Here is a 16,059-nt window from a genome sequence, read left to right as displayed (position 1 = left end):
GTAATTTTCGGGGGGCGAGGGCCATATGGGGTCCGAAGAGGGTCGCGCTGGTTCATCTTCAGGAGTGGGCGCTGCCTGATCTTCTCTCCTGGGGCGTCTGCGTAGCGGTTCCGCAGGACCCGAGGAGGAAGATGAGGAGGATGAAGAGGATGAAGAATCTGGAGAGTAAAGGAATGTGGGATCCTCTCCCTCGCTATCAGTTTCGGAGGCAAGGAAAGCATATGCCTCCTCCAATGAATAGCACTGCTGGGACGAATGGGATGAACGGGACATTTTTTTTGTGAGTATGGTGCTTGGGTGTAATATTTATTGGTAACTATGTGTACGTATGGTAGGGGATAGTGTTTGGTGCAAACTATTCTGAAAGGAAAAAGCTAAAGGAAAAAAAAATACCTGTGAAAGGAAAAGTCTAAAACAGCAGGCCCTAGCTTTGATAAGTGAACTGCGTCACTTACCAAAGTTCGGCGGCTGCTGGGTGTGTGAACGGGGATGTGGAAAAAAAACGGCAGGCACGAGAGCTCTGATAAGTGAACCGCGTCACTTATCAAAGTTCGGCGGCGGCTGGGTGCGTGGACGGGGATGTGAAAATAAAAAAAAAAGAAACGAAAGGCACGGGTTTAGACGCAGCGGTTGGGTGTGTGGACGGGGATGTGTAAAAAAAAAAAAAGAAACGAAAGGCACGGGTTTAGACGCAGCGGCTGGGTGCGTGGACGGAGATGTGTAAAAAAAAAAAGAAACGAAAGGCACGGGTTTAGACGCAGCGGTTGGGTGCGCGGACGGGGATGTGTAAAAAAAAAAAAGAAACGAAAGGCACGGGTTTAGAAGCAGTGGCTGGGTGCGTGGACGGGGATGTGTAAAAAAAAAAAAAAGAAACGAAAGGCACGAGTTTAGACGCAGCGGCTGGGTGCGCGGACGGGATGTGTGAAAAAAAAAAAAGAAATGAAAGGCACGGGTTTAGACGCAGCGGTTGGGTGCGCGGATGGGGATGTGTAAAAAAAAATTGGGCACGGACGGACGCGGCGCAAAGTGGGGGTGGAGGGGGAAGGGGAAGGGAGGGTAAGGGGGGTGAAGTAAGATCGGGCCGGGATCGGGGATGAACACTTACGTTTGTAGTCTCTCTTCTTTCTTCTGTCTTCTTTCTTTTTTCTTTAGCAAGAATTGTGGTGTCACAGGCTACTGTGGCACCACAAGTCTCAGCACAGGAGGGAATCTGTCAGCGTGACCGCTCTGCAGGAATCCTCACCAAGTGTGAGGATTCCTGAAGACCGGTCAGACAGGTCAGGGACAGGTGAGACAGGTCACAGAGCGGTCACACCGCTGCTGTGACCTGTCATTGGTGGGATCGAATGATCACATCGATCCCACCAATCAGAGGAGGCCCTGGTGACGCCGGTGTTGCTAGGCACCAGCCTATGATCGGAGCTCACAGCTCCGATCATAGGCAGGTCACCGGCAGATCACCAGCAGGTGACCAGCATGTGACCAGCAGGTCACCGGCAGGTCACCATCACCACCGCTGCTGTGCCCCGATTGGCAGAGCTGCAGGAGGTGGCAGGGGAACAGCCAATCACAGAGGTGAACAGCCAATCACAGCGATTGGGAGGTGGGGGGTGGACGCCATACCCCAGGATGCCGAGGCCATCTTCCCCAAGGTAAGATGGCGTCGGAATTTTAATGCGATCACCGCGACTTAAGTCACAGTGTTGCATTAAAGGGCATGACGTACTATCCCGTCGCTGGTCATAGGGGCCCACCCCACCTCGATGGGATAGTACGTCTAATGTCAGAAAGGGGTTAAAAATAAAAATCGCAAAAAAAAAATCAAAAACAAAAATAACAAAAAATATTCAAAAAAACTGTGTTGGCTACCTCCTACTTCACTTCTTACACGTACATCAGCACTTCCACCTCCACCTCCACTTGGACCTCGACCTCCTGGTACAAGATTTTTTTATTTTATTTTAAGTTAGTGCCTATCCCCATTTTTAAGGGGTGCAATATTCTTCGTCCACACCCTCACAGCAGAACTCCTTTAAGTAATTTCCCTATCAATATTTGTTTTCAGGGCAATTATTCTGCTCTTACCCCCATTTTGCAGCACCCTACCCCTTACTGCTACCATTTTACAGTACAACATTTCAGGCACCCATTGCCTATTGGGGTGAAATTTGAATCAGCGTCTGTGGAGGTATTGTTCCTGAATGAATGAACTGAGACTGAAATTTGTTAAAATCTTCTGAAATTTTTAAACTTCTTCTCTGGGGGTATTGTGCACCATGCTCTGTGGGTTAAATTTTAAGGGGCCAAAACAAAAAGTTTGCAAAAGTTTCTAATCCAGACTGATGCTAAAGGCCCTAATTCAGGCATGGCTTTGAACATTAATTTTTTTCAAGGTAATTCAGGACCTACTATATTTTCCTTAGATGCATTTGCAGTACACAGTACTGGAGCATAAATTTTATAAATATTTGGGATATTATGCCCCAAGCTTTTTGGCTGAAATTTAGTGTAATCTTTTGTCTCTATATTGTTAGCCATGCTTTGAGGCTGAAACTTGTTAAAATCTTCTGTGGGGATATTGTTCCCCATGTTCTGTAGGTGAAATTTGAATCAGCTTCTGTGGGGGTACTGTGCCCCTTTGTCTGGCGGTGAAGTTTATAAGCTTCTTCTGTGGGCATACTCTCCCCCATACTCTGTGGGTGAAATTTTTAACAGGACTGGTGGTAGAAAACTTCCGTCTCTAGGAAGTCACTGTTAAAATTTTTATTTTATTGATTTACTACTCATTTTACCATGATTGCTATTGTGAAATACTCCCTTTAAACAATTTTCCTATCTACATTTGTTTGCAAGGCAATTGTCCTGCTCTTTTCCCCATTTTGCTTCCTTTTGTAGCCGTAGGATGGCTTCTTTTTTTGTAGGACGAGTTGGAGATGGAACATATCTATTCAATTTGCTATAAAATTTACTGAAAAACAGAAAAAAAAATTAAAATGTGAAAAAACAGGTGAAAAATGCAGTTTTTGTTTTGTGTGAAATTATTTCCAATTTGCTTTTTTTCATCTCTTTTTTTGTGTTGTTCCAAAACACACAAAGGAAATAAACATGTGTATAACAAAACGCGTAATTGATATAATTTTCTGGTAGAAATTCTTCATTTTCTGGAACAATTTCAAGGGCGCTAACACTTTCGGCCATGACTGTATATAACTTTAGTGGTATAATTCTTGGATGACTTCTCAACTTAATCTTCTAAAATCATGATGGCAGCAATGTCTGTTATTGGATAATGTGAGTGATTTTCAGACAAGTAAATCATGCTTGATGGAAAGATTTTCAGTCTTTCATTCCATGTATATCACCTACTTGAGCCTTTCTTATCGAAATAATTTGGAAAGCACCTATGTGAAAATGACTTACGGTGATGAAATCCTCTTAGTACATAGCTGTATGGCTTTTCGTACGCAGAAATATAGTAGTAATATAAATGCCAATGTGCATTTTTGACATTTAGGTTTTGTACCTAGTGTATTAAGGTGGATTGTTGATCTATTTATTCTACATTGGATATGTTTTTACAGTTTTTTTGACAGATATTCCATTTTTGATTTGGAAGACTATTCAGTTTCCAATCAATGTTTTTGATTCCTAGTAGTTTTCAGAAATGCTAAGTTATTATGTCACATTTTCATTGAGATTCTCTCTGGCTTTTTATTATTTTAGTTTGTTTTCATATATTCATTATGCTTTTATTTACTATTCAAGGCCAATGGGACCTTTAGCAAAAAAGTTTTAACAAAAGAAGTCCATGCACTTCAGCTGTTGTAAGCTGCAAATGGAGCGTTTTACTTCCTGGCAGCTTTTATTTTGATAGAAATTAGAATTTACATTTTAGCTGGAGATTTCTAATTTCTCAGTAAGCGTTACAGTACTAATTAGCTCCCAAGAGGTGTGGGATTTTGAGCCAGCATTAGTTTTGAAAAGAGATAGCCTTGTTCTGCCATTTAGCATTCAAAAAGAGTATTGTGTAAAGTAAAAAGCACATAGCTTTGAAATATTGATCTTATGATTTAGGTTGGAAGACATTTTACCTTAGGCCACAAAGACCTCCAGCTTTATTTATGGAAATAGTTTGCCTTTCATTCTTTTTTTTTTAATTTTTTTTTACCAGCTGCGCCTTCTGTTCAGGAGTTTTCCTGTGATATGTATTTGTTTTAAACAAGACATAATTGTAAGATTCATTCTACATTTTTGGGGGCTGAAATACATGTATGATTGATGAACCCAAGATCATTCATGGCCAATTTAAAGGACTCATACACAGTAGATTTCAAGATTTAGAACTTTAGACAATAAAATGCAGCTGAACTAAGATATGATTACCCGAAGTATATAGCTTCAAACTCCTGAGCTCTAATGCAAAATGTTTAACAGGGTCTTTCATTTAATCCGTGAGGGAAGCTAGTGCCTAAATTAAAAATTCAAAAAGCTTTTCTGGTTAATAGGTGTCTCCTCATATCTCCAATAGAGATGAGCGGTGTTCGAGTCGAACTGTTCGCCAATCTCAAATTCGAGCTGTATTGGGTGGTGTTCGAGTCGTTCGACGAACCCGAACAATTTGCTTAAAATTCGCCTGTTCGAGTTTCTGTTCGATAACTGTTCGTTCAGCAAAAGCCTCGTTTGATTTGCATATTAAAACTGTTTATCATTGTTAACAGACTGTTTCAGTGTATAGTGGGCGGGGGGGGAGCGGGGCGGGTGATAGATCTGTGCTGAAATCATGCCGATCTCCATATTTTTTTCTTTCCCGCATTTACAGTGGGGCGGTGCAGTCTCTCAGCCTATCAGCAGTGCGCACACACACACAGCAATGTACATGTGATGCACACAAGCAAGGGCATGTGTCATTGGCTGTGTATGTCACATGTCCTTGCCCTATAAGAACCAGCCATTTGCCCCACAGCCACCATTTCCTCACTGCTGCAGCTTAGTGTTAGATGGCACCGCTGCTGCTGTGGCCGCTATACAGACAAAGAGTGTTTTTTTTGGAGCGAATTGTCAGAGAGATAGGTTTAGGGAGTCGGGACTAGCTGTAATATCAGCCCTTTTCAGGGTAGGTTACAGCAGTTCATAGCACTGTTTGCCAGGCAGGTCTGTGCCAGTACTGTGCAAGTGTTTGTCACAGCATTTGGTGTAATCTAGCTCAGCCAATCCTTTTGGGCTAGTAGCATTGTCTGATAGTCATCTGAGCAGCCCGCCTGTGAAACTAACTACACCGCCTGGGCATCTCTATTTTCACTGCATCTAATCCAGGTAATAGTTTGGGGCCTAGGAGCAGTGTCTGCACATCAGCAGAGTAGCCCGCCTGTGAAACAAACTATACCGCCTGTGTATCTCTACTTTCACTGCATCTTATCCAGTTATTAGTTTAGGGCCTAGGAGCACTGTCTGCACGTCAGCAGAGTAGCCTGCCTGTGAAACAAACTATACCGCCTGTGTATCTCTATTTTCACTGCATCTAATCCAGACATTAGTTTAAGGCCTAGGAGGAGTGTCTGCACGTCAGCAGAGTAGCCCGCCTGTGAAACAAACTATACCGCCTGTGTATCTCTATTTTCACTGCATCTAATCCAGTTATTAGATTAGGGCCTAGGAGCAGTGTCTGCACGTCAGCAGAGTAGCCCGCCTGTGAAACAAACTATACCGCCTGTGTATGTCTATTTTCACTGCATCTAATCCAGTTAATAGTTTAGGGCCTAGGAGCAGTGTCTGCACGTCAGCAGAGTAGCCCGCCTGTGAAACAAACTATACCACCTGTGTATCTCTATTTTCACCGCATCTATTCTAGTTATTAGTTTTGGGCCTGGTACCACAGTTTGGCCACTCAGTTCTGCTCGGTTTTCATCCATCGGTTGTTGTGCCAACAACTACAGATACAGAGTTGCCAATTAGTTAAGCACTAAAATGAGTGGCAAAAGGCCTGCTGCTGCTGGTGGAAAGGGGAATAGGCGTGTTGGAAAGGCAAAAAAAGGTTGTGTCCGTGGGGTAGGTGGTAAAGCAACAGTAACATCTGCAGAAGAAAGACCATCTTCCAGCCAAAGTAAGATGTATACTTCTTTTCGTGGACAATCTGATATTATCCCATTCTTACGACCATCGCTACAAGCATCGCCAAAATTCCCAATGAGGCACAAAAACAGCAGGTGCTTGAACGGATATCAAGTGATCGTTCAAGTGGGCTCTCCTTCATGTCAACTTCAACATCACAACTACTCCAGTCCTCAGAGTTGTCACCCCAATCGCAATTGCTTCCTCACAGCTCCCAAATCTCCAGCTGCCCATCTGAGCATGGGGTAACACACATGGTTGAGTCTGTAGAGCTGTTTATGCATACTATAGCCTGGGAATCAGAGGTCTGCTCCAGAGCTTCTGTGAATCCAGACAAGGAAATGATCTGCACTGATGCCCAGAATCTTTGTGAGTCGGATCCAGGCCCAGATGAAGAAGGTTCTGAGCATAATGTAGACCCTTGTTCCCAAACTGTAACTCCTGTTGGAGACAATGAGGAAGATGATGATGAGACTGAGATACCTGATTGGAATGAAAACTTGACTTTTCGGTCGGGGCAGGAAAAGGTTGGCTCTGAGGACAACGGGTGTGAGAACACACAGGATGATGATGACGAGGTTGTAGACCCCACTTACTGTCAACCCCCAGTCCGCCAGTCCATGAGGTCAGCAGAGGAGGTGGAGGGGGATGCTAGTGACGAGTCTGACGACGCGGTAACGGTGCACCTTCCTGGACAGAGACGGAGTACTGGAAGCATTTCAACAACTGCATCCTCAACCCCATCTGTGCCTCAGACCAGAAGTCGTGATGGCTCTTCAGGTCGCATGGGCTCTAAGCCTTGTATAGCCTGGGCATTTTTTGACATCGCAAAGGATGACCCAACTCATGTTGTCTGTAAGATTTGTCAACAAAATCTCAGTAGAGGCCAAAAAAATCACTAGCTTGAGTACTTCATGCATGAACCGTCACATGGATATGAGGTGTTAAGGACTGGCGGAACGCACCAAGTATAGATGATATGAAACTAGGTGCGTTCGCAGTCCGAGGTCCACCATGCAGGTAAAAACCCTGCTGCTAGTAAGACGGACTATATGGCGGTACTGAAAGTATACACGCACGGGTTAACTTCACCCTGCTTGAAGGAAGCGATCCTGTTGAGTCACAGGACCGCGGTACCGCACATAGAGCGCGAACAAGAAGTCAGCGAACACAACCCCAACACAGGATTGAAGTCCGATTAGACCACTTGCTGGCACAACACCGCAACTGGGTGTGTAAGGAAACTATTAAAATAGTATATAAAGGCACGAAAGTGCATGCAGTGCCGCACTGACGAACGCCACTAACCACCTAGGCTTGGGTAAGGAAAGCGCAGAGGAAGCGCACGGCGCTGTACAGGCGGTCACAGCAACTAGACGCTGTTATGTGTGTAACGTGCTGTTGGATAAGTCGGGCGCTAGATAGCAAACATACACCTTCCGCGAACAGTCATCCAATAGGGAGGGTATTTTAAAGAGCGACTTTCACACACAACACACACACATATTATCAAGACAATACTAGCGCTTGGCCATGCGCAGTTTATATAGTTGCAGCACAGGAAGCTGCTACTGAAGTTTTGCCCTTTCAGGACCTTCCTGGAGGACCAATGGAATTTGCTGCAGTACCTGAGCATGATACCCTCGATCTCTAACGGGAGATCTTGCCCTGGGCATGCTAAGTGTGTGCAAATAAGGACTTAGTCCCAGAGAAGCCCGCTCGCCTCAGATCAGTGCAGGGTACAACAGGAGAGCCAGAAAAGGCAACAGTAACCCTTTGCACAGAATCAGTCCCAGCAAGACGCTGGGAGCGACGCCTCCGCTGAGCAGGCCCCACTGCGGCCGGTACAGAATGGGAGACCGCAGCAGACAGGGATCGAGATTCCCCTGTGCAGCAGAAGAAACTCGACTCCTAACATGAGGCATAAGTTGCAGTGGGAAGCTCACTGTGCTACAATGTGGCCTAGTGGGCCGGGTCAACCACCGTCTGCCCCATCAAGTGCATCCGTGTCCTCTTCATCCTCTGTGACTGTGGGGACAGCAGTCGCACATGGTTTTGGATGCAGACCTTCCAGCTCTTTACCCGCAACAGCCAGTGTGATTGGCAGGTCGTCAGGACATTTGCTAGTGGAAACACCTGCTGGTGTTGAGCGCTCTCCGACATCGACACCACATTTTGATCAAGGCAACATAACATCTCCGCCTGCACCTTCCTCACAGACCAGCAGTTTGCCAGGGACACCCTACTCAACTCTGTCTAAGCACGGCAGCCAGCCCTCAGACCCTCAGATGTGGACAAGTAAAAGACCATTTCCTCCTAGCCATGACAAAGCTAAGAGGTTGAATTTCTCCATCAGCAAGCTGTTGGCTAGAGAAATGCTGCCTTTCCACCTGGTGGACACAGATGATATTCGAGACCTTATGTCCGTCGCAGTGCCCCAGTACCAGATGCCCAGTCGCCACTACTTCTCAAAGAAAGCTGTGCCTGCGCTACACCAGCATGTCGCACACAACATCACCGCTTCCTTGAGAAACTCTGTATGTGTGACAGGGTACATTTCACCACAGACACTTGGACGAGTAGACATGGACAGGGGCGTTACATGTCGGTGACTGGGCACTGGGTAACTACGGTGACATCAGGAGAAGGGGCTGCTGTTCAAGTCTTGCTGTCGCCACGAGTTGCTCGTTGATCCTCTGTATCTAGAAGTTCCTCCACTGCTTCTTCCTCCTCAACCTCCTCTCGGTCCTCCACCTGCACCCAAAGCCTGTCTGGTAATGCCACCCGCGTTGTAACTATGCAGAAGGAATTCTGCACACCTCCTCACTATGCTGTCACCTCACCAGGGCTCAATGGCATCAGGCAGTGTTTACATTGAAATGTCTGGGAAATGTGAGTCACACAGCAGAGGAGTTGTGGTCAGCTCTGGAGACCGAGTTCCATCAATGGTTGTCTCCACTCAACCTGAAGCCAGGGAAGGCTGTGTGCGACAATGCTGCAAACCTGGGTGCGGCCCTTCGCCGGGGCAATGTCACGCACGTGCCTTGTTTGGCTCACGTTTTGAACCTGGTTGTCCAGCAATTTTTATCCCACTATCCCGGACTAGATGGGCTTCTGCAGAGGGCACGGTCGCTGTGTGCTCACTTCCGCCGTTCGCATCCCGCAGCTCAACGACTTGCATCTCTACAGAAGTCATTGGGCCTGCCAGTTCACCGGCTGAAATGCGATGTGCCCACACGGTGGAATTCAACTCTGCACATGTTGCAGTGACTGTGGCAGCACTGACGAGCCCTGGTGCAATACGTTATGACATATAGCCTGGGCCAAAGAGATCAAGAGGTGGGGCAAATCACGCTGCAGGAGTGGTCTCAGATCAGGGACCTATGCACCCTTCTGCACAGTTTTAAAATAGCAACGAAGATATTTAGTGCTGATGATGCCATTATCAGCATGACCATTCTGGTGATTTACATACTGGAGCACACCTTACACAGTGAATGGAGTCAGGTGGTGGAACAAGAGGAGGAGGAGGAACAGGAGTCGTCGTATGCAGAAGGGATCATATCTCCAAGGTCAAGAAGGTTGGCAGCACCAAGGTGGCTGGCATTGGAGGCTGGTGGAGAGGGATTACCGAGGGCACATGGTAGCAGCCAAACTGTTGAGGAAGGTGCAGGAGGCGAGGAAGAAGTGGAGGACGAACTGGCACTGGGCATGGAAGACTCATCAGATGAGGGAGACCTTGATCAAATTTCTGCTGTGCGAGGTTTGGGGGAGAGGGCAGACGAAGGAAGCATGATTCTCACCTCACCACCACCAAGACAACAAGGACTTGGTCCTCCTGGATGCGCAAGACACATGAGTGCCTTCTTGCTGCACTACCTGCAACATGACCCTCGGATTGTCAGAATCCGAAGTAATGCCGACTACTGGGTTGCCACACTCTTAGATCCCTGGTACAAAAGCAAATTTGGCGAAATAATTCCTGCTATTTTGTGGAAAAGCAGATGTTAGATTCTGTAACAGTCTCTGCTGATACTCCTGCATGCGTGAATCCCTGCTATTTGCTCATTATATGGGGCTCACAATCTAGAATCCCTATCAGTATGTCTTTGGGATGTGGGAGGAAACCGGAGTGCCCGGAGGAAACCCATGCAAACACGGAGAGAACATACAAACTCTTTGCAGATGTTGTCCTGGGTGGGATTAGAACCCAGGACCCCAGCGCTGCAAGGCTGCTGTGCTAACCACTGCGCCACCGTGCTGCTCATTTTGGGCTTCCAATCTTGAAAAATGGCCTGAGCTCGCCTCTCATGCCTTGGAGATCTTGTCGTGCCCCGCAGCCAGCGTTGTCTCTGAACGTGTGTTCAGCGCTGCTGGTGGTGTGCTGACAGATAAGCGCACACGGCTGTCCAGTGACAATGTAGACAGACTAACGTTCATCAAGATGAACAAATCCTGGATCCGCAAGGACTTTTCTACCCCTGTGTCATCTTGGGGAGACTAAAAGCTTGATGATTTTTGAAAATCAACTCACCAACCATTTTAAAAAACTCTGGCGAAATTGATGCCACTTAAATGGTGTCTGCGGCTGAATTTTTGGAAAAAATGGAGACTCTTTTATTTGGTCCTCTTGCTGAGTTTTACATGACGTTGCCATTGTCAATTCCAGGTGGGTGGGGTCGTCTGCAGAGTTGTTTCCTCATACTATGGCCTGGGATTCAGAGGTCTGCTTCAAAGCTTCAGTGTCTGCTAGTCAGGAGAGTAGCCCAGCCAGCCACCGCCTGTTTACCTAAGTACTATTTTTAGCGGCATGTAGCCCAGGAAATCCTTTTGGGCCTAATAAAATTTGGTGCTACTCAGCAGCGTACTTCACCCATGAAGCAAGCTACACCGCCTGTTTACCTAAGTACTATTTTTTAACGCCATCTATCCCAGGAAATCCGTTTGGACCTAGTAGAATTTAGTGATACTCAGCAGAGTACCCCACCCATGAAGCAAGCTACACCGCCTGTTGATCTAATTACTAATTTTTAACTGCATCTAGCCCAGGAAATCGTTTTGTACCTAATAGCATTTTGTGTTACTCAGCAGAATACCCCACCCATGAAGCAAGCTACACCGCCTGTTTACCTAACTACTATTTTGTAATGGCATCTAGCCCAGGAAATCCTTTTGGGCCTAGTAGAATTTAGTGATACTCAGCCGAGTACACCACCCATGAAGCAAGCTACACCACCTGTTTACCTAACTACTATTTTGTAATGGCATCTATCCCATGAAATCCGTTTGGACCTAGTAGAATTTAGTGATACTCAGCAGCGTACCCCACCCATGAAGCAAGCTACACCGCCTGTTGATCTAATTACTAATTTTTAACTGCATCTAGCCCAGGAAATCGTTTTGTACCTAATAGCATTTTGTGCTACTCAGCAGAGTACCCCACCCATGAAGCAAGCTACACCGAATGTTTACCTAACTACTATTTTGTAACGGCATCTATCTCAGGAAATCCGTTTGGACCTAGTAGAATTTAGTGATACTCAGCAGCGTACCCCACCCATGAAGCAAGCTACACCGCCTGTTGATCTAATTACTAATTTTTAACTGCATCTAGCCCAGGAAATCGTTTTGTACCTAATAGCATTTTGTGCTACTCAGCAGAATACCCCACCCATGAAGCAAGCTACACCGCCTGTTTACCTAACTACTATTTTGTAATGGCATCTAGCCCAGGAAATCCTTTTGGGCCTAGTAGAATTTAGTGATACTCAGCCGAGTACACCACCCATGAAGCAAGCTACACCACCTGTTTACCTAACTACTATTTTGTAATGGCATCTAGCCCAGGAAATCCGTTTGGGCCTAATAGAATTTAGTGATACTCAGCAGCGTACCCCACCCATGAAGCAAGCTACACCGTCTGTTTACCTAACTACTATTTTGTAACGGCATCTAGCCCAGGAAATCTGTTTGGGCCTAGTAGAATTTAGTGATACTCAGCAGCGTACCCCACCTATTAAGCAAGCTACACCACCTGTTGATCTAATTACTAATTTTTAACTGCATCTGGCCCAGGAAATCCTTTTGGGCCTAGTAGCAATTTCTGCTACTCAGCAGAGGCAAGTTACACCGCCTTCTTTCTTTCTCAATCTAACCCCTCGGCTCTGGGGTGTCCACTCTCCCTCCAGCTCTCTCCTTCTCACAGGTGGACTACCGCGTGTTTTCACACTGTGGTGAATCTTTTGGGCCCAGGCATAAGAAGTCGTCGAGGTAATGGATAATATGTGCCGCCTTACAAACGTCCATGATGACACATTCGAGGAAGCAACTAAACGCCTCAAATAGTGAGCAGGAAATTGAGCACCTCATGAGCAAACAGCGATCTATGTAGTATGCTCCTTCACAGAAGCAGCCCAATGGGAGGACACTATTCAGAGGCACAGGTCCCCTCAATGTCTGTTTTGGCCATTAGGGTGCCCCTTACCAACTCCTTGACCCACCTGTTTGCCTCGTCAAAGGAGGTACAGTACATAGTACTGTACTTGGTTCCGCGTCTATGTTGTCGTTTACTGACCTGCCCCTTGGATATGACAAATGGTGGATTAGTCTGAATGTATTGGGTTCATTTTTGGCACAACTCCCAACGGGGGTACCACTACGTCTTCTAAGGAAAGTGTTCTGAATAGACCCGCCGCCATTCTACCTAAAGATATTTATTTTTTTATTTTTTTTGTCAAGACGTCTGGGTGTTGGTAGAGTGAGTTTAGATTTTTACTCCAGCCTTTCTTGATTTTAGAAGGGCATAACATGCCTATATCTGTGTCTCCTCCTCCTTTTACTCCTCCACCTCTTTTCTTTTCGCATGACTATATGTAGTTGTGACTTTTCCATGTTTGTTGTGTCTTCTGAGCAGTTTGTCAGCTTTTGGACACCTTTTAAGGTGTTTTCTATGTGTTTTCCATGTGTTTGTATGTGTTTGTGTTTGCCTGCCATTGGTTTCAATGGGGTTCGACAAGCAGTTTGGCGAACACCTCCCTGTTCGACGAACTGAACCGAACCCGAACACCAGGGAATTGGCTCAACACTAGTCAAGACGTCTGGGTGTTGGTAGAGTCAATTTAGATTTTTACTCCAGCCTTTCTTGATTTTAGAAGGGCATGACATGCCTACATCTGTGTCTCCTCCTCCTTTTACTCCTCCACCTCTTTTATTTTCACATGACTATATGTAGTTGTGACTTTTCCATATTTGTTGTGTCTTCTGAGCAGTTTGTCAGCTTTTGGACACCTTTTAAGGTGTTTTCTATGTGTTTTCCATGTGTTTGTATGTGTTTGTGTTTGCCTGCCATTGGTTTCAATGGGGTTCGACGGTGTTCGTCGAATGTTCGACGAACATTTCAGCGAACACCTCCCTGTTCGACGAACTGAACCGGACCCGAACACTAGGGAGGTGGATCAACACTAATCTCCACCACGGACAGGTTTATTAACCTTTTCAAGACCAAAAATTTGTAATGATGAAATTTATCCTTGGTGCATAAAAATAAAATATTTAGCTGTGGAGGAGAAATGACGACCCCCAGCACCAACATTGATAATATTAAGATGTTCTGCGATACAAATTTTCAGTTTATGAGAAGTACAACCAATATAACATTTTTCACAAATAGCACATTTTATAGCATAGATTACATTTTCACTATTACAGTTGATGAACTGTTTGATATTATATTTTTGGTTATCATTATGGTTGGAAAAAGTTGTGCATTGAAGTACATGTTTGCATGTCTTACATCATTGCGCACCACACTGAAAAAAGCCTTTGCAAGTAAGCCATGTTAAAAATGAGGAGCAACAGCTGAAATCTTGGGGAAAGAATGTTGCCTATTTATGGTGCGTATTTTGTTATCACTCAACAGCCTGGCTGCAAGATCGAGGCAAGAACATCATCTTCCAACAGCAAAGGTAAGTATTTCTGTATGATCTGTTCAATGCTAGAAAATTGCGGCCTATACTGAATGGAAAGTATAAGTTTGTTGATTGTTTTTTTGTGTGAGTTTTATGCAAATTGTCTCTTCAGACAGGAAGAGAATTAGAACTCTGGTGCCACCTATTGGAAGGTAGCAATCCTACAAGTCAATGTCGACCCTTTATCAAGCCTTGTCACATGACTTAGGATAATAGCCAAAGCAGAATCTCAATTTGCAGACACTGTGCTTCGGAGTACTGCCCCTCGTCAGTGCAAAGTGGAAATCTGGCTTGGCTGTGTGAGAGGCGTCTGACCGATATCCAAGAAGTATAATTTCTCCTTGCGGAGATTGACATGCTAATCATGCCAAGATGAGGAGACTTAAAGCCGCAATGCTCCTCTGGGAAATATGCTAATTATGCATATTGTCTCTTTAGAGAGGAAGATAATTGGAACTCTAGCGCCAAATATTGGAAGGTAGCAGTCCTACAAGTCAATGTCGACCCTTTAACAAGCCTTGCCACATGACTTAGGATAATAGCCAAACCAGAATCTCAGTTTGCAGACACTGTGTTTTGGGGTACTGCCCCTCATCAGTGCAAAGTGGAGATCTGGCTTCGCTGTGTGAGAGGCGCCCGACCAATATCCTAGAAGTGTGTGAGTTTGTAATCTATTGTAGTCAGAGTTCAAGTCACTCTTTTTTAACTATATTTTGTGCTGTTTTACATTCTTATTGGATATCCATGATTTTTAAGTTTATCTTTAAGTCTATCATTTAATTGATTTTTTTTAAAATATAATCAAAAGGGTCACTGCAATTCATTTTTGTGCAAATGTTTTCACCAATGGGAACTGCTTTAGATACGTGTTTGGGAAGACTATTTTTAACATGCATGGTGGTGTTACCAGCCAATGGTTTATTACATATTATTAAACATAGATTTTGAGATAAAATTACAGTAGGAACCTGTCAACCTCAAATCCAGTAAGGAAATGTCTGAAGAATGACTGCTAACAGTAAAACGCAAATTAAATTAATTAGAATTAATATAATTACCAAAAAGTGGTATGACAGATACATCATCACACCAGATGAGGAGTGTATCGTCGATGTATCTGCACTATCACATGATGCAAGTGAGAAAAGGATTGTGTCGAAAATAATGAATAATTCTTTGGGAAGGTAAAAACTTAACTCCCATGGAAACTCATCTATGCTGTATATAAAAAGAACCATGAAATAAAAAAAATGTGCATCATGAGAAAAATTGCAACTTGTACAATACTGTAAAGTCTGAGTATAATTAAGTTCAGATGAAAGATCAAAGCTTCTATTCCCACGTGTTGTGGAATTGAAGTATATAAAGAAATCACATCGCAACTTATCCACGTATATTTCTCAGACCATTTTGTTTTCGAAAGTTGATTGAGAATGTCTCCGGAATCTCTAATATATCCATGGAATCTTTGGGCCAAAGGCTGGAGCAGAGTGTTAAGCCACTCACTTAAATGTTAATTTGCAGAGCCTATCCCAGTAATAAATGGTCTCATAGGAGGGATTGATCCCCTTATGAACTTTTCTGAAAGCATGCAATGTTGGAATAACATTGGTGCAATGTTGGAATAATATTGGTTTTAACAAATAGATACTATATTTGGCTTTTAGTTAGTACTTCCAGTGAAAAACCCTCAATAATTAACTTGAATAAAATTTCAGAAAAATCATGAGAGGGGTTGGAGGGTAATTTGATATAACTTGTTGAATCACTGAGCATGTTATTAATTTGAGATAATTATGTTTCAATATCCATTACTACAACTACACCCCCTTTGTCTGATATTTTCGCAATGATATTCTTCATATACTGTAGCTCAATCAATGCATTTTTAAAGAGTGTGACATATTAGTTTTGGAAGATTTGCAAGTGTCGTCATGTAAAATCTTTAGTTTCTTTTCCACTGCATCTTGAAATTTATTCATAC

This window comes from Ranitomeya imitator, chromosome 5 (genome assembly GCF_032444005.1).
Source record: "Ranitomeya imitator isolate aRanImi1 chromosome 5, aRanImi1.pri, whole genome shotgun sequence".
In the NCBI taxonomy this organism is placed as follows: domain Eukaryota; kingdom Metazoa; phylum Chordata; class Amphibia; order Anura; family Dendrobatidae; genus Ranitomeya; species Ranitomeya imitator.
Note: the sequence above shows the minus strand (reverse complement) of the source record.